Source organism: Cheilinus undulatus, linkage group 15 (genome assembly GCF_018320785.1).
Source record: "Cheilinus undulatus linkage group 15, ASM1832078v1, whole genome shotgun sequence".
Taxonomy (NCBI): domain Eukaryota; kingdom Metazoa; phylum Chordata; class Actinopteri; order Labriformes; family Labridae; genus Cheilinus; species Cheilinus undulatus.
In genome coordinates this window covers 11,424,590-11,444,545 of record NC_054879.1, presented here as the reverse complement: position 1 = coordinate 11,444,545, position 19,956 = coordinate 11,424,590, and the positions used below count along the sequence as shown (strand labels likewise).

The window sequence follows — 19,956 nt, the reverse complement described above, 5'->3', positions numbered from 1 at the left end:
ACTTAAACATGCACATGACTTATGGAACCGCTGAAATGATATGCTTGAGTCATGGATTATATATTCAGATAAATGAATGCTTCACTCAAATACTTCCAGAGAGATTGATGCTAATGCAGTGCTAAATATACACTCTAATGTGCCAGAAAGTAACACTCAGGATGTTACAATATAAAACAGTCAAAGAACAATATGGACTTGTCAAAAGTCTTAGATAAAACACTATGGGGGTTGAATTAACGCTGACATAGAGTGGATTTGTTATAACAGAAGTGCACTATCAGCAAGCTGGGAGTAATGTTTACACTCTTCAGAGTTGATAAATCTGTAAAGTTTGATTAACTCTAGGTAAGGGTAGATTTGAGGGTGGGGTGGGACCATATACACTCAGATGCAGTGTTAAATTTAACTCTTAAAGTGGGACTTTAACACTGCTAAATTTGCTGTGTAGCAGTAAGACATGAAGTCATGAGGATGTGACACACTGTGTTGATATTTGATGTGAAGTGCAGCTAAATGCATGCTCGAGTCATGACTAGACAAGACATCAATATGGTCCTGCATAGTCACGCTACATTTACAACTTTCTTTTGAATAAAGGATAACACTTTAAGCCATTTGTTATGAGAGTTTAAAAAGTGTGTAAAAACTTGTCTCTTTTCGTGAGCTTATGTCTCATCACATCCCTAATAGGTGGGCTACCTGCTGCGCTGCAGACGAGAGAGCAGAGGAGAGCGACAGCCATGTCTCGTGTCCTTGTTTTTTTTCCCCTCTAAGTCAACTTGTGTGCTTTTTCCCACTTCACCTCATTAAACAAACCCTTGTCACATGCTGTCCAGACTTTATTTTCTGTGATATTACAGCACAGTTATGGCTAACCATTTAATGATTATTAAAATTTGAAAGGTGCTTGTGGGGAAGTTTGATCACAATTACCATTAGTGTATGTATGTTTTTATAGCCTTCTGCAGCATATATATAGACCCAGCTGACCCCACAGCCAATGGCATCGATAAAAAACAACGATTAATTCAGTTCCTAAAGCTTTAAGTGATTCATTTTTATTGATTTAGTCTATTTGCTTTGCACCCCTAAAAGTCACTGAAACTAGAACCAGTCTATGACCGATTTATACAGACTTTTTTTGCATGCTCTCCAGTTATTCCACTTTGATATCCAAAATCCTTTTTTTATTAATAGTTATCTACCCTAACCCCAGCTACTACAGCAGCAGCAGCAGCAGAGACAGATCCATCTGTTTGATAAGATGTATATATCTTGTAAAGACCACGTAATACAGCAGGGAAAACAAAGATGAGGCTTGCACTAATAAACTTCACTTCCTCAATCTTGGATGTCTCACATGACCTCCTCTGTACAAGTGTTTATCACGTCTGTGTGCTCAGAGGAGGAGGGTTTACTTTCTAAATCTAAACAGTACAGAAAACTGACAGAGCACTGAAGACACACAAACTCACATCTGAGAGAAAACTGCTTAAAATAGACTCCCCTCCATGTCAGAATTATGTGTGATTTATTCAAATTAAGTCATGTTTTAAAGAATTCAGTATTACCTTTTCCAAAATAAACATAAAAAGCTCCTCAATTAATAATCCTGCGGCGCATACAGTGGCATAAAATCTGTTTAGAAAAAGAAACACGTCACAGCTAAATCAATTTACCTTAAAATTGTACAACAGGAAAACTCGATAGGTCATGAACCGGCCTCTTTTTTGCTGAGTGTACACTGGGGAGCTTATTTAAAGAGACAAGCTGTGCAATTTCATGAGGCACAAGGTGAGAGTGGGAATCTGTCGGCAGCTAATGTTCCTCTTGTCACTGTAGAGTTACAACCCTGCTCCAGACAGCTGCAAAGGTCATGATGTGTCTGCTGTTATGTTAGATCATTGATAGGGAAAAAAACACACTCTTTATGTTTGTTTTCACTCCTGGCCTCTCTAGGGGAGATAAACTTTATATAAGATGGATGTCACTACAGCTAATGTGAGACTGAAGCCCATAGAGATCCCCCTACTGGCCAGCTGCAGTATAGCTCATATGGCTCAATCATGTCAATTTCTGTTCATGGATTTTTGATTTTTGATTTTTTGTACTATATTTGTAGTTAGGAATGGACTGACCAGCATGGTTAGATGTAGACATCTGCATCGTCTGCGTGGACAGCAAAAATTAAAAATAAATGATAAATAAAATTTGCATGTCTCCATAAACATCTGCATTAAAGTGCAGCCAAAAATCAATTTTAGATCAAACAAAGCTCAAGTTTTTACAAATCTGCATCATGATGTCATTTAAGCAAGCGTTTCTGTCTTCTATTGCTATTTCATCGTTATGCCTCTAAGGAGAGCCAGAGTAAAACTGCTGTTTAGCATTTGTTGTAATGTTGACTCTACAGATAAAAGTGTGGATGTTATGCACAAAGAGCTGACCCATCCTACAGTTTGTGAGATCAGGAAGCGGTGCTGTAGTGATGTTGGTAGCAAGCAATCAGAAATGCATAGAGGACAGGGGCAAGTTCAGCTTTATGATGATGCATGGTAAGACTTCAGTTATTTGCACTTACTGTCCACTAGGGCTGCAACAACAAATTGATAAAAACAATAAAAATCAAAAATTAAAAGTTTTGGCAAGGAATTTATGTAGCGATACGTTGTGTCACACAATTATGGCGTCTTTTGGCGTTGCAGACGTGTTTACGTCACACACAGACGGCTGATAAACTTTACTTTGGCTTAGTTTAGTACTTCTCTGATTATAATCTGATGATTAGCGTAAAAATTGGGTGGATTTTTCATCATCAACCGTGTCTCATGATGGAGATGAGACACTAGCAATCTAAAAATAGCTTGTTGTGGTGAACTTTACCACCACTTTAGTGTCGTTTCTGTTATAATAGGAGACTGGATAAAAATAATAGCGACGGACTGTCATGTGTTCAAGTAATCCATGATATATTGAGGCTTACCTGTGGCTCCTCTGGGTTAAAATAATTGCAAGAGGACTTAAAAAAGCAGTATTCCACTGTAAGAATCTTTTATTAAAATCACATCCCCAGGCTGTTGTCATTAATATGATCTTAAAGTGTTTATGTTTGTAAGGAGGGTGACAAGGTAAAAACATTAAAAAATATATCATTTTCATTTTTTTAAATCATTTATTATTTTTTGTGTTTAATTCTATGGCATGTTCAAGTTTTTAAATTTAACAGAACCCATAAAAAAATTAGTTTTCTTTTAGATTTGAGAATATAGCCTTGACATTATAACTGTAACATCATTTTCACAGCTTTGGAATATCCACGTTCACCTGCTAGCCAAGCACACCGCCAATGCAGAGAGCCGCTCCCCTAGCCAAAGGCAGGTCATGCTGCACCTACTAATAACAAAAGTTTGACCCTTTCCCCTTCTGGTAGACAAATAAATTCCAGACATTTAAAACTATATATATAATATATAATTTATTAACTGGTGCTAGTAAAGCACACCGTTCTCATCAAAAAAACATGATTGTTTTCCTTTTCTGCTCTTTAGAGACCCACAAATCAATGATCAGAGGACTGTTCTTTAACGTATATGCAGGAAAAGTTTCTCCTTTTGATGATGAATGTGAATTATTGTTTGTTTACTGATCGCAGACAGAGAGAGAGAAAAGAGCGGCGTGCAGCACCGTCAGTCTACAGTTTGATTTTTGCTTTAAAACGATGTAAAGTCAGCTTGATCAGGCATGGGCGCCATATAATGGAAAAGCCCCGCTGGACTGTTGAGTTTTCAAAATCAACAATATTTCTCAACTGTTCATACAATCTGCAAAAACACAAGGAGGTATTCGGCTGTTTTTTCTCCAACCTTCTACCAGATAAGCTGCTGTGAGCCAGTGCATCAGCAAGAAAGACATTTTTTCACAAACTATAATTGGACTATCTCTGGTTTAATGAACTCTGGTGCTGACTGAAAAGTTTGGCTGAACCTTGGGAGCGATGGAGCAGCGTTCAGGTTACTGCTGGCACTCATTAAAAATATATATCCAACTAGGAAGAAAACAAACACATATCTTTAGCCACAGCAAACCTGCCTTTGTATTAAATTCATAGAAAAGGAACATGGCAGCATGTCAGATGGTTCAAGGACTGTGCCATTTGTTTGTGCTTTCTGAGTCATAATGGAGCTATAAGGCAGAAATATGACGGCAACAAAAGACAAGTTTAAAGGGAAACAGCTTTGGAAATAAAAGAAGCTGAGAAGTTTTTTTCTTACTTTTTAAATGTCAATATTTCTGAGGTTTCCTCCTGAGTCTCAGAGATAACACACTCTACCTTAGTCTGTTTTATAGTCCAGGTGAGATGTGAAGTACTATTTTATAAATGTATGAAACTTTGACATTTGGAGCCCTCAACATCTTCATTTTTGTGGCCTGTTGCACCAGCTATGCCTAGTTCTGTCTTTTTAGGTCAAATCTGCACTGAACACTAAAACTAGCAAAGCTATAACTTAAGATGTGTCACACTAAGCTACGTTTGATTGTATACATAGCTGGAGTAACCAACAGCTGATCTCACTATTAACATGCCATGTGTTGACCTCTTTTCCTTTTCTTGCCATGATGTATCATCATATTTCCTAAACCAAACCAAACACAAAAAGAAACGTTCTGCCCTCTATGTTACAGTCAGGAAAATTCATCCTTCAACTACGTTGTGAATGTAAACAGAGTCTAACTGGCGTTAACAATGGTGTAACAACAACCAAGCAATTTAGCAAATTTAGCAAATATGTTTCTGAAAGCCCCTTTGACATAATTAGTAATCTACACTGCCATACTGAATTTATTTTGTTATTAAGGGTATTGTGTTCTCAGGGTGGAAAACTCTAGAAAACAAAAACTGCCTACTATATGATACTGCCAACATTTAATATCAGATTTAATTATTTTAGTTGATCAAATCTGAGCAGAATGCGCCTCCACATTTGTTCTTACAAACTTATCTTTCCATGAACTTCCATGTGATTTAGTAAATACATGCAAATCCCTGGCTTAGCAAGTGTGTCAGGGTAAAAAATGCTGAAGATTATGATTCAGTCTGTGTAATTTTCAATTACAATTTTCTCTGTTACACTGAAAATATTTACCCTGACTTCACCCTGGCCTGCAGGTTGGGCTGTTGGTAGTATCTGTTTTGTCTCAAGTGTGCAGTACAACCGAACGGGTGCTCAATCTAGTAATAATACTGTCAATATTATGACAAATACAGGTGACAGGATCAGAACTGGTTTATGGCCTGAGTGAGGCCTGAACCCCAGCTTTGTTACCAATGATGAACAACAGATGGTGTGCCTGTAACTCCAGACAACCTTCAGAGTTCAGACATCAAGGTTTGGTGCACATAATCACACAACAAAAACACTATATGGACAACAATGTTCAGCCACCTGACTATTACAACAACAAGGGTTGTAAAGACATTGTGAATTTGGCCCCCTTTTGAAGTGTTTTAGTGGTAATTTTTGCCCATTCATTCTGTAGAGCAATTTATGAGGTCCAGCACTGATGTTGGAAGAGAAGACCTGGCTCGAAATCTTTGGTTCATTGCTCAGTGGGGTTGGGGTAAGGGGTCTTCGGGCCAGTCAAGTCCTTCCACACCAAACTCATCAAACCATGTCTTCACTATCCTTTTCTTGTGAACTGGGCACAGTCATGTTGGAAAAGAAAAGAGCCTTCCCGAAACTGTTGCCACAAAGCTGGTAGCATAGCATATTCCAAAATGTCAAGGGGGCAATCCCAAGCCCTGAGAAAAACCCATGCCATTATCTCTCCTCCACCAAACTTCACAGATGGCAAAATGCAGTCAGGCAGGTGATGTTTCCCCGCCATTCGCCAAACCCAGATAGCCACATACCAAACAGGGAAGTGTAATTCTTCATTCTACAGAACATGTTTACAGTGCTCCACAGTCCAGTATAAAGCCAACACTTGGCATTGGACTTGGTGATGTGAGGCTTGCATGTAGCTGCTCTGCCATGGAAATCCGTTCCATGAAGCTTCAATGCCGGTAGTAAACCATAACCCTCCAGGATGCATGCATTTTATTTTTCCATTCTATGAATTTTTGAAACTTCCAATCTGGAGATATTCATTTGTGTGTTGTTTTGTTATGCTTAGTACACCACAGACTGTACCAACTCTATTAGGTCGTTTTAGATGACACAAGAAAGAACAAACTGTAACTGCACCTTCAAAATAAACCTAGACAAATGCAGCTGGGACTTCTTGCTGCTTTGTTCTTGTGGAACTGAACCCATGACCCGAAACCAAGATACAACCCAACTTCTACACACCGTTACACACCTACAGATGAATTAGACAAAATGAAAAGAGAAAACCTGCACATAACATGTATTTGCACTAACTGATCTCTACTTAGAGCCATAAGGGAATGTAGAATGTAGGAAAATATTTTTCATTTAATCAAAATTCTTTTCATTGTGTACATTTTTCCGGTAACACAATGGTTTGAAAGTTAAACTTTTCAGGCCTTTATCTCTGTATCATCAAGGTGCTAACCTTAACTGCCAACACCAACCTTTTATTTTTATCTGGGTATATTGAGTGCACCACTCAAAAAGGTCACATATCTTTTAAGAGCACTGCAGCACTCAGCTACTTCCACCAACCTTGAGTGCCAACAATAACACAATGTTCACCTCATTGTTCAAAGAGTAAATAGTCATTTGGAAGTGGAACAACCTTGAAGAAACATAATGCACACTTTGTACTCGATAGTATGATGTATTTAAAGAAGCTGTGAGGATCTTTCCCTGTGCATTGTCTTTCCTGGCCTTGGAGAAAAAAGCAGTGTCTTATTTCTTTGCTGATCCTGCACTGCTCATATGTGGAGTATCTTCTTTGCTTTCTAATAACCAGCAGAGCACACTACTTCAAATGCAACTCTCTGAGGTAAATGTAAAACAAAGGCTTGTTTGGTCAGCACTTTGTATACTGCTTTGTCAGAATCACACAGAATTGTACAGCATTCAACAGAAATATATGGATATAGACAATTTTCGAGCTGTTGTTAAGTCCTTAGGAGCTTTAAGAAAATTCAGTGTAATACTATCAAAGCCAAGAGAGGACTTAAATAGACTCTTCCTTCCAATTACGCTGAAATTTGACACGCCTTAATCCACAAAATCACAGTCACATATTTTGACTTTTTCTTAAGGCAGCTCTTTTAAGCCGATTAGCTTATCTTTTCAAGGTTGCTCCAGAGTTCAACCATGCTTCATCCCTCCAGGTTTAGCTCCACATATGACCAGTGGGGACTTTGATTCGGCTCAGATATGGTGTTCTGATATGCCAACTGCAGCAGATGTCCAAATTTTGTCTTAATTGTGTCATTCACGGTTCTGCTCTGTTTGCTTACAGTTTGAGGGAATGATAATTCAGAGTCCCAGTGTGGAGCAGGAGGAGTCATGGGAAATTAAACGGCCCTCAATAATTTATGCTTTTCAGGGCGAGATATGATACAATGTGACCATATTTCGTGTTATCTAAATCCTCTGAGCTGTTGGGAGGTTAATGAATTTCACCAACCATCTTTTTGCGCTTTCACTCCTTTCTCTACCGCAATAATAAACTTTGGAAATGTTTGCAGAACAGACGGCCTCCAAAGTTCCTAAGTGACAAAACATTTAGTTAAACTTCTGACACTCTATTTAAGATTATTCTGATTATTATAATTGAACATTTTTGTTATGAAGGGTAAAAAAGAAACAGGTAATGGTGGGAGAACTTTTCCAAAGTGGTGTAAGAAGAAGAACCTTGGGGACAAATCACAGAGTTTGATTACGATGACGTCTGTCTACATTCCCCTAAAGTCAAGCAGGTACAAATGGAGGTAGGATGGATAGCCCCTTTATATCCCAGGTCCATGTGGGGCTTATACCAGTATAGCCATACATCAATGCAAGGAAGTATACTTCTTTACAAATAGAAAGACCCCTGATTGAATATACTGTACCTGTAGCAGAGCTGGGTGATATGTCCTAAAATTTGTATAGAGGCATCAGCAGTATGACAAAATAAAAGAGACAAGTTTGTCTGAGGTGTTGCAAAGATTTTCATGGTGATTAGGAACCCTTGGTTTCTCTGTTAGTCGGATTTATTCGTAGATCAACACTCAGTGATTAAAGTCAACTACTAACCATTACAGCAACATCACACTTATTAAAGACTAAACAGGCAGAAGCAAATAGATTGCAATGGAAAAATTAATTTATTATTTTGATTTCAACATTTATGTAAAATAAATTGGTATTAATAAACAGATGAAATCTCAGTCTTCTCTTTTAGACTGGATGCACCAGGAGACTGATTTTTCAAACCATCTGCAGAAGAGCTGAATTCCTGTTTCCGAGACCTCATCCTGCATTGGAGCAGGGATCTGATGAGCTGGTCTTCTGCTTGGCTGCTGATCTATCACACCACCCTGCAGTGTATTAGGGGGAAAATGAAGATCTGTTTTTTTTCCTGGGCTGCTTGTTGACCACTTCAGCTCCAAGGTCTGAAACCACGAGAGGTGGTTCAGCAGGTGAGGTTAAAGGTAGTGATAAAGTTTGTGCCTCCACAGAGACAGCTAGACGCTCTTCTTCTGCTGTCTTAATGGTGTCAGAGGTTCCCAGGTGCATCACAGCAGGAGAGTCTGAACCTGGGCCTGGTGTAGGGTCTTCATGATGTTATAGCCAGACTGGAACCAGAGGGTGTTTCAATAAAATCTACTGGAGGAGGTGAAAAGTGGACCATAATCAGGTCCAGTTCTTGGATGGGCTGCTTGTTCACAATCTCACCCCCCAGGACTGAATCCATTGCAGGAAGTTCGGCTGGGAAGGTATGATGAGGTTATGGCTACAGCGTTGCAGCAGCAGAGTCTTTCTGTTGGCCTGTTAGAGATTCTTCATGAACATCCTCACTGGAGGAATGACGTTCTTCAGCAGAGGCTGACAGAGTTAGAGGAAATGGAGCCATGTTTGGCTCTGGTTTCTGGTTTGACTGCCCTTCCACAACCTCACCCCCCCAGGACTGAACACAGTGAGAGGAAGTTCAGCTGGCAGGGTATCATGAGGTTGTGGCGACAGCGTCGGAGCAGCAGGGTCTGGTTGTGTGGAGGTGAAACAGTGGGCGTGTTTGAGTGAGCATTTGGCTCAGACAAACCACAGATGTGCTCCACTGTTATGTCTGCGATGGTTTCAGCACCTCTGCCTCAAAGCTGTGGAGCTCCCTCCTCAGAGAGTCAGCCTGGTATTTCTGCCTCATCTTTTCCTCAATGGGCCATAAGGTCTCTGACAGGCCAAGAGAGGGTGGTCTGGTGGAGTGTGGTTGGCAATAAAGACGACACTTCCTCCAGGACAGCCTTGGTGACACTAACTGCCACCACAGAGAGCCTCTGGGCACATCTGTTTTGAGATTGGAGCCTCATGCAGCTGCTCCACCAGGATCTGGACATATTTGTGAGCCTGGTTGAGGATCTTTTGGTGTTTGAAGGAGGCAGGGATGTCTTCTGGAGAGTCAAGGAGTTTCTTGGCTTGAAACTCCACATACCTCTTCTGCATGCTGGTGTTGATCTCCCACACCAGCCTTCAGAAGAGGTTTTACCTCCTCCTTGTCAAAGTCCTCCATTTCAAACTCCCACAGCTGAACTCTCCGGGCCTTCTTGCTGTCCTCCATCAGCAGGTCGGTCATCTATTCCACAGTGAGTTCAGGTGGAAGCCGGCTCTTCTGTTGGGCTGTAAGAGCTCATCCACAACAGGAACCTTCACCTTGATAGATTGGATGTGCCAGCAGATCTGCATGGCTTGTTCATAAATTGGTGTGTCAAACAACACTCTGATTGGTTGGTAGAGTCCTGTGCTTCTGTACTTTTTAGATAAAAACATGTATTTTCATCTGTTTTAAATATCTGTTGGTTTTCCTTCTTGTGATGACACTGTTATGATGCACCGTTGAATCAGTGTTCCTTAGACTGGCCCATCTCTCTTTAACCATATGGCGGCAGGCTAACAGTTTGAGAGAGGGAGAGGTTCATACATCCACCTGTTATCTACACTGCTTATCTACAGTATTCAGGGCTGTAGGGGGCTGGAGCAAATCTCTGCTGTCATTGGGCGAGAATAACAAGCAGCTCTAGTCACACTCACACTCACAACTGTGGTCAATTCACCAATTAACCTAACAAGCATGTCTTTAGACTTTGGGAGACAGTCAGAATACCCTAAGAGCATGGGGGAATATGCAGACTCCACACTGTTGACAAAGGGCACACTGCAAAGGACACTGTTGTTTCTTTTCAGCTGTAAACTGTTACACACATAGTACCTGTATGTACCTGCACACAAAGCTCTGCAAAGAAATGAAAAATCACAGCAGATAATGGTTGTTGCATGTGAGTAGAGTAGCTGGTAAGTCCCTTACACACAGATCTGTGGTCATTTAACTTTTTTCATGTTTGAGACTAATGTACATGTCTCCAGCTTCTCTGTAAACTGCAGATCTCTTTAGGGGGATCTTATGTACGTTCAACATTCTCAAAAACAGCAGAACACTTTATCTCAGATTTAATTATTTATATGAAACATGTGTTGACTTGTTCTGACACTGACATGTTTGCCCCTTTGGGATTTTTGTGCAATAACTGAGGGGAAACTTATTGTTTCAGTGCTTCATCATGTTTATGGTGGTTATTATGAGCGAGTATTGCACCGCAGGCTCTTTGTCTATTATGGCTTGGAAATGGCACTATAGGTTTTCTCCAATTCCTCTCACAGCCAGTACTGAAACACAAATGAAAAACATATTTAAGGATTGTTCACTGTGCCTCCAGGAGTGCGACGGCTGGTTTTGTGAGAGAGACATTACACTATTGTAAGGACATGCAGAACCAGAATGGGACCAGAGACTGAGTGCTGGGGAGTAAAGGAAAGAATACGACACAATCCATGATCATAACCAAAACTCTTTGTTTACTTTTTTAATAATTTGGTAAAAAAATAGTAATAAAAGGCGTGTTTATATCAGTATTGCTATCGGTGTCAACTAAAATGAATTTGGAAATATCAGCATATTGGAAATAACCTTACATGCCATATAGACTGCTTCATTCATCCATTGTATGGGATGTATTTCACATACATCTAAGAAACCTCCCATACAATGTGTTTCCACTGATCAAATGATACTGCTGCTGAACCAAAGCATCTGCCCACCCCTACTGTAGACATACAGTAAATTCACCTCTTTATACATGTGTAGTACTGTGCAGAACTTTTAGGCATGCTTGTGCCAAAAATTGAGGCGAAGGTGAGGCAAGTAAGCTGTCTGAGGGCATCTTTGGAAGGAAAGGTGGAGGCTGTGGTGAGTAAGCATGGCCTAGGGCAGGGGATCTCAGCTTTCCAGAAAAGGGTCCATTGGGGGTCGCGAAACACTGAGAGGGGTCTCCTGATGCCTTAAAAAAACTAAGAACATTTTTGAATTACACTGTTGCCACTTACACCATTTTTGCCAGAATTTAACCCGTTTTCATCATTACTTTTTCCCACCAATTTGACCAATTTTAACACATTTTTGCAACTTTAAACCCTTTTTTTTTGTCAATTCTAAACCCTTTCCACCACTTTTTTTCTGCCTGTTTCTGCCCCTTCTAAACCAAATCTTGCCACTATCTGCCTATTGTTGGCTCCTTTGACACATTATTGCCACTATTAACCCCTTTTACTACATTTTACTATTTGATATCCCCATTTTTGCCAGTTTCTGACTATTTCTGCCTCAGCTAACCTTTTTTGACAGTTTATATCAATTTTCATCCCATCTTACTAAATCTGCACCTATTTTTGGCACTTTAATGCCACTTCAGCCACTTTTGAAACCCTTTGAAACAACTCCAAAACGCTCTTGTGGACAAGTCATGACCTGTACATTCACCACGCTGTGAAATAATCATGGAGCATTGCGAGACGAGATGTTTTAAAGTTAAATGCAAAGCCGGAACTACACTCCAGACATGGCTGCTGCATTGTGTCACTCCGCCCAGTGGTTTACTTAAGAAATAGTTCTGAGTATTTGCTTCATGTGTCGTAATGTTACATAATTATTATTTCATAGCGTGGTGAATGTGCAGGTCACAACTTGTCCACCAGTGTTTTGGAGTTGTTGGATTGTGTATTTGATGAGTTTGATGACAGAAAGCAAAAAATACCGTCTGCTTCCATAGCGTTAGCATGCAGCTGGTGTATCGGTCCCCCCAGATCTAGAAAGAGCTTGCACCGACAACTAAAGGAAATGAACCTATTACTAAGACTATAGGAATTATGGCAATGGGCGAATTTGCCAAAATGTGAAGTATCCCTTTAAGAGGGCTTCTTACTACACAAATTAATTAAAATGTGTTGGTGTGTGTTGGGTTGCCACAAGCCCTTGGTTGTACTGCAGATGTCCCAAGGGCCTGAAAACTGCCATCAGTCTTCAGGCATATTACCATTGGTGAAAAGGCCCAGACACAAGAGATGCCACAAGCTGGACTTTGGCTGCCAAGCCCAAGTTGTGGCACATCAGGCCCCATAAAGAATCCTTAGCCTACATGCCTGAAACATATGCACATGACTGTATCTCCAGTTGTCAATGTATTTCCAAGTCCTTGAGAGCATAACCAATCAGAAAGCATCTTATTTCTCTCTGTCACTGTCTTGTTTGCAACTTCTGTTGCTCTCTGAACTTGATGACCTACTGCTGCAAACCCCCCCCCCCCCCCCCACACACACACACACACACACACACACCCACCCACCCACCCAGCCACCCAGCCTTTGAAACTGTCCAACAAAATGATATTTTGGTCCAAAGAGAGCTCATCAAGCAACTGATCAATCATTTCATTGAAGGTCGTCAGGCCTCAGTTTACAATATACAGACTCCAAAACAAAATTAAGATTAAATGAAGTATGAATCCATAAAAAGATTCAGGGAAAACCTGAATAACTTTTAAGAAGCTCCATAAAGTTCAGTATGACCCTCAACTTCAGCAGCAAACCCCCAGTGTTCTTAACTTTCCTACCAGCAGTCAACATAAGAGAGAGTTATTTTACACCAAAGTGCATCACTGGCTGTGGTAACAGACTTATCAGACAGACTCGGTGTCGGAGTATTTTCAGATTACACCCTGACGTATGAGTCTGGGTCTTGACTGAGCTATCTGAATTCCTGGGGAGAGGAAAGAGCTGACCAAGCGCAGTATATCTGTAAGGGCAGGGCAGTTTTTATGAAGTGTTTGGATAAAGATAGTGAGGATTTTGATTGTGATGAATGAACGCTTACGCTGCATCCCAGACAGCAGTAAACATCCCTGCTGCCTTCTCAAAAACAAACATGCATTTCTAGATGATTTCCTTTTTAACCTCTCCTCTTGAAGGCGCTAAACAACTTCATAAAATCAGGTTTCAAGCTGTAAAGCATGTTCATTCATAAAAAAGATGGGCAAAAAAGGTCTACATTATCAGTAAGAGAGGAACCAATGCAATGTAATATAGTGTAGATAGCAGGTAGCCACTGCATTTGCATTTCCCTGAAGATTGCAGACTTGTTTCATGGAGTATAAAAATGGCCTTAAACTGGGGAACACTCTCATAAATCTTAAAGAAGTATTTCAATTGCCCATTTATGGCTCAAATCTACTCCAATAATTTACTTCCAACCTACGCAGCTGTTTCTGCATGATAAGACGTTCCCTAGCTTCAACATAAACCCCAGCCAAAGTCGTTCCTTCACAGCCATGCATAACTGTCAGCAACTGTTTTACATGAAATGACTCCACCAGAGAGCCTGGCCAGCTTTATTTTAAAAAGCTGTGCAAAACAAGGCTTTCAGGTCATGTTTGCTTTGATTGACTTTGTAAATGAAGTAGACAAGGAACTCAATAAACGCCACAAGGTGCACAGAGGCTCAGATGGAGCATTAAAGATAGAAGACCCATCTGTAACAACACAAACCGTCCCTCTTTTCAGCAGATAGCGAGGTGCATCTTGCTGCTACAGAGGCAACAGGCACATCAATCACAGGAGGTCTAGCTTTAAAAAAAATGTTTGATCGCATTTTCTACGATGCTGCCGTTCTCAATGCAAGAAAACATCAAAGCTTCAACTTTACAGCGCACAGCTCTGCTTCTGTCTGCCTTGTCCTCCATCACTCCTGTCCAGGCTGCCTTTGAAATAAAGCTTTCAGTTAAAAAGACACACGCCACACACAATGGAGTCTGGACCAGAAAAGCTGGTCAATAAATCTGACACAAAAGAAACAAAAGGACGTCTGGCTTTCTGATATAAGTTACTCTTCTGTAATTTTTAATGAGATCATCACCTAGAAGTTGGGGCTAGAAAATGAAAGCTAGATTTGCAAAAAGTGCACAACAAAGCTTTATGAATATATAAGTCAACACTGGTCACTTTATTAAGTACACCTATTAAAGTTCTTAACACAAATATCTAATGAGCCAATCACTTGACAGGAACCAATGCTTTGGGACATGCAGACATGGTCAAGACTCTCTGCTGAAGTACAAACCACATCAAATATACAATATATTTGCTAAAAACTTGTTAATTGAATGAATAAATTCAGATGTTTCAATCAGACCTATTGCCACAGGTGTATGACATAAAGCGCCTAGCCATGCAGTCTCCATTTACAAACATTTGTGGTACTAAATGGATCGTTCTGAAGACAATTTCATTTTCTTATTAAGAGTCAAAAATGTGTAAACACTAGGGATGTGAAGAGATCTCGTGCCGTGAGATCTCGTGAGATCAAAACGCCATGAGATTTCTTGTCGTGGAAAAATCAATCTTGCGAGATTAATATTGCGCAGACAGTAGAAGCAGCAGCTCTCCTCACAGAAAAAAATACCAAACTGGAAATTATAAAAGATCACAAAGATGCCCTGGAGACTTTAAAACTGTTCATGAGAGAACGAATGAAGAAAGGAAGCTGATCCGTGACCCATTAAGATCACCGCTTCAACCCCCACCCCCTCCTCCGCATGCGCCACGTGGGGCTGCACACGATCCGCCTATACATAATAAGTTCATCATAACGGTCCGAAATAATGAGATTCTGCTGCTGGTAACCTGTGCAGTCTCCATGAGGAAAATACAGCGTTAACATGGGTAGCGTGACGGGCCGTTTACTGCAGCGGTAAACAGCAAAACCAACTCTGTTGGTGCACCATAGAGTCCACTGTTAGCTCAAAAAAACGAAGTTTTAACCCCAGTTAAACGTGCCCTGCTTGCTGTCTGAGAGCAGACAAAGCAGGGACACTCGCTCACCAACGCACACACATAACGCTCATCAGTGTGTCGTGTCCAACACTGTCAAAGCTCATATGAGAAAAAAAGACCACTAAGCGATAAAATAATCTATTTCTGTAAACAACAGCAAACGTGTTATTGACAGAAATATTTCTTTTGAGTGTTTGAAATATGGATGTCCTTAAAAGGATTAGAAATAGTTTAATTTTACTGATGCAGCTCTTTATATTTCAGTCTGTTGTAAACTGTGCTTAAAGTACTTTCAAATAATCTAAATTTTTTAATTATATATGATTAAATATGATATTAAAAATAGTTATTGTAATTGTAGCAACGAGAGCATAGTGTAGTAAATTAATGATTTTGTAGACTGTTAAAATGAAAGGTTTGATTTAAAGAACATTAAAATATACAGTTTGAATCAGAATTAGACAAGACATACTGTTTGGAAGCACTGATAGCCTATTCAGTATTTAGTTTAAACATTTCTGAATAGACCTGAATACTTTACAGTTATGACTTTCAGTTGTATAAAGGACATATTTTCCACCCATGTACTTTTTTTTTCCAAAATAAAAAAAAGGGTAAAATCTCGTCTCGTCTCGTCTCGTGAGATAAGTGTCTAGTCACACCCCTAGTAAACACAGATCTATTCACAGGCTGAGTGCTTGACAAAATATTTCAATTTCAAGATTACCAATCAAATTTAATTGTACCGTTGAAAAAGGTTTGATTTAATTATGGGTATTGTGAAAGCAATCTGCAGACAAATAATGAAGACCGATGTCAACACAGAGTTTTTTGCGCTACAGTAAAAACTGGTTCCTAGCCATCAGAGTCATGCTACACATTCTCTACAGGGCAACCAGGTGCAAAGCACTCAGAAAAAAAGGACTACCTAAAGGAGCGATGGATGAAAACCTTTTTCATCATAATCAGAGTTCAAAGAAATGATACATCTTAGTCCTAAACACAGCCTAATAAGACTGTTCATGAAACATGAGTGAAAGCTACTCATTACTCATTGTATGTAAGGGAGCAAACTCTAGGACAGCTCACCTGCAGGGGAACGCTTTCCAGAGCAGTAATGATGCAGTTAAAGCTCAGGAGACATCTTCAGACAAAACACCTCTTTAGGCAGCAGAGAGAGGGAATCTCTGAGGCAACCAGAGGAGGAGAAAACCCAGTCAATAAAATCTCTATGCATGAAAGCTTTTGTCTTAAAATCCTTTGAACAGATCAACAGAAATGAAACAATAAGGGTATTTCATTGTTGTCTGGGTTAAGCCAATAATCAGCTGTAACTCTGTCATCTTTGTTATAGCATTGGCTTTCAAGTTCCAACTTTGTCATTAATAATATGATTAGGTCATACATTGGCTTCACAACCCGTGAATAGTGCCAAAAAACACATACAAAATGACATAGAAAAACATGAATCCCCCTTTTATGTGTGTTTGCAAACATGTGAATGTCATGAAGAAATAAAAAATAACCTATGCTTATATGGCTTTCACTTTGCATGGTAGTCTTAACTTTGACAAAGTTAAGACGACTCTTCTGTCTGTCACATTCATGACGGGATAATTAGAGCAACAAGACAAATATGGGTGTACATATACACAGCTAAAACGTAGGGGTAAAACTCCTACCTCATGAGAAGCTTTTCAATGTTGCTCCTTGCTCTTGTTTGAATAAGGAATGTGGGCCAATTCTGATAAAACTGCTGCTATAATAAACTTACATCCAGGTATCTGCTACACTTAGTAGAAGCCATTACTATTGGCTCACAGTACAACTCAACCCTACCTGTAGCTCAACCTCGTTTTCCTCAAATGATGCTGACTGGTCTGAACTGTATTCAGTTCGGCACAAACATGGATTGGAGCTTCTCAAGATGGATTTGCCTGATGACAGAGATGGAGTCTGGCCTATCCATTGGCTTTGCAAGGTTAACCAAACCCCAGTCTGTAATATCCATCACAGAATTATGTATGTTTTTAAAGCAGAGCTGTCTAAGGGGTGAAAGTTCATGGGAAATCAATGTTGGTTTGCAGTAATGCCCCTTACATGCAGAAATTTCACCAGATTCTCTGAAACTTTATATCATATAATGGACTGTAGACTGTGAAAGCTCTTAATTCATTGCAAGTGCATGTTGAGGAACATTGTTCATAAACTGTTGGACTATTCACCCATGCAATCTTTTTCAAAGTGAAGAACCTCATGCTTTTGTTGACAGAGCTTCTTTTAACTCAATAAAGGTACTATCACCTGTTACTAATTAAACTACTTACCTAGAAATGTTCTAGGTGTTTTGTTTTTTTTTTGAGAATTTCTCAACTTTTCCAGTTTCCTCTTGCCCCTGTCCCAACTTTTTTGAAACATGTTAGGAAATACAGAATGCAAAAAACTGAATATATTTATAGCTCAACAAAATATCAGTGTGAGCAATGCATTTCTTGTTTTTGTGCTGAAAACAATTGAAAATATGTTGAAAAGCACTGGCAAATCACTGCATTCTGCTCTTGTTCATATTTTACCTGATGTCTTAATTTTTTTGAAAAGGTTTGTGTGCCCTAACAAATCCAACAGCAACATTTTGTTGTACGAAACTTCAACTGGAAGTTTAGTACAACTGTATTTTGAAAATGTTTGCAGCTACAAAACTCTTCAAAAGTGATAGGGAAGAAATATGGCAGCTGTGCCATCTGACATCTACAGAGTTATGTTTTTTGTTGTAGTTTGTATTTACTTACACTTAAGGTGCTTTAGTTTGTGGTTCACAACATGTCCATGTGCACCGTTCTGTATACCATGTGTCTACTTCAAAACATGAGAACAGGTTGTCGCAGCATTTGAGCCACGTGTGTGCATCATGGTGTGTCGTGATGAAAAACAGCATAAAGGCTATGTTTTGGAAGCGCTGTATAATAATTTCTGAGCTGTACTACTTTGACTGATGCTCTTACAAGTGCAAAGTAGAAATGTCACAGCCAGCATGAGTACCAGCGTGAACAGACGATCTGAGAAGAAGAAAAACAGAATGGCACCGCAATGTCACCAACATCCCTGTCTACATTATATCACAAAGCACAGGGACCCTGACAGGAATACACAGCAGAATGTGCTGTCAGAGCTGTATGTGTGGGCGCTAACATATGCCACTCGCCATCTTTTGTTCCTATAAATCAGAGTGAAAATCCCTGATCAGAACAATAAGCAGGTGTGTGCACTGGGATGATGATGACTGAGGGGGTTTGGAGTAGGAGGAATAATATAATGATCCATAATGATAACTTCAGAGACAGCTGTGGAGAGTGTCAGATCATGGATATGGAGCCTTACGGTTACTGTGGACTATTGATGTTCAGGTTTCTTTGTTGTGCCTCACTCATCTAAAGGCTGCTGGCTGCTCATTAGTTCTGCATCTTCTGCGGGAGACAAGAAAACAATGAGACAGGCTTTTAGAGATGCACACACGATCCTAGCTGCAGTCATTACATTAAACAAAACATACACACTTCAAAACAATACATACAGTTATTCATCAGTTTATTACATTCAAAGTCATGAATGAAAGGAAATACACTGGATTTCAGGTGTAGTTAAAGCAGTGATAGATACACAATGAAGAGATGGATATACAGAGACTGTTGTATGGTACCACAGCTGCCTCGTTTATAAAATGAAAACACTGGAGTTGCCATACAGCCAAGTGCAAGAATATAAATCTGTGACGCTCCAGTTGTTAGATACAAGGGAAAAAAACATCATAATAAAGTACTGCAGAAGTGCAGTGAGGCTCTGGGCTTTAACTGAAGACCAGATGGAAACACACCTTTTTTTCTGTCGAATACGAAAGAATGTCATATTACAGCCAAAGGTTGATAGGGCTGGTTGTAAGAGAGGAATAAGCATTTCATGAGTTTATTTTGAAAGGTCAAATAGGGCCAGAATGGCAAGAATAAAGTCAAGGCTTTATTATTAGGACAAGGTTAGACAAAGAACGATGATTACAAGGTCAGACTACATGTTATAAGCATGATTACAGCCTGATCCAGCAGACACACGGTTAGAGACATGTGACCGTGAACATCAATCATCCTATTTCATGCAAAGAGGCAAAGTGAAAGACAACCAAAGCAACATCTGTGCTATTTGTAGACCAGTAGTGATAGAATTTCACTTCACTGTGTCACTTATAAGATAGGTAATCCACCTAGAAAATATGGCAGTAATGCTTAAATTTAGAGTATTTAAGCTGACCGTCCAGACAAGGGCTGCTTTTGTGCAAGCTTGCAGTGATCAAGCTAATAATTACAACAGGAGTCAGGCAAACATTCAGAAAGAAAAAAAGGGGTCTGTTGGATTTTTGTCTTATTAAATATGCAAAAGACATAAAAGTTATCACTCTCTTCTCTTGCAACATGAGCCAAAATCATCACAGTACCACATATTTTAAAAACTGTTCAGCCCTTGTTTAATCTTATATTATGTTTGTTGTTAAACAGAATGATTTATTGATTGTGTTTGTCGTAAATTTATAAGTTGAGGAAACTAAGGAATAATTGCATATCAAATCGCAATA

At 39.6% G+C, this 19,956-nt stretch overlaps 1 protein-coding gene across 4 annotated transcripts in view; it reads right to left on the bottom strand.

Moving 5' to 3' along the window:
• Positions 1-18,803, bottom strand: part of gulp1a (GULP PTB domain containing engulfment adaptor 1a) — a 116,374-nt gene extending 97,571 nt beyond the window's left edge. For 3 of the 4 annotated variants that reach the window (XM_041807601.1, XM_041807600.1, XM_041807593.1), the window contains exon 1: positions 18,714-18,803. The gene's annotated coding sequence lies outside the window, so the exon portion shown is untranslated. Of the gene's footprint in view, positions 1-16,424; positions 16,447-18,713 lie in introns of those variants that run through there. The other variant, XM_041807599.1, reaches the window with a different exon arrangement.
• Between the last annotated feature and the right edge of the window lie 1,153 nt (positions 18,804-19,956).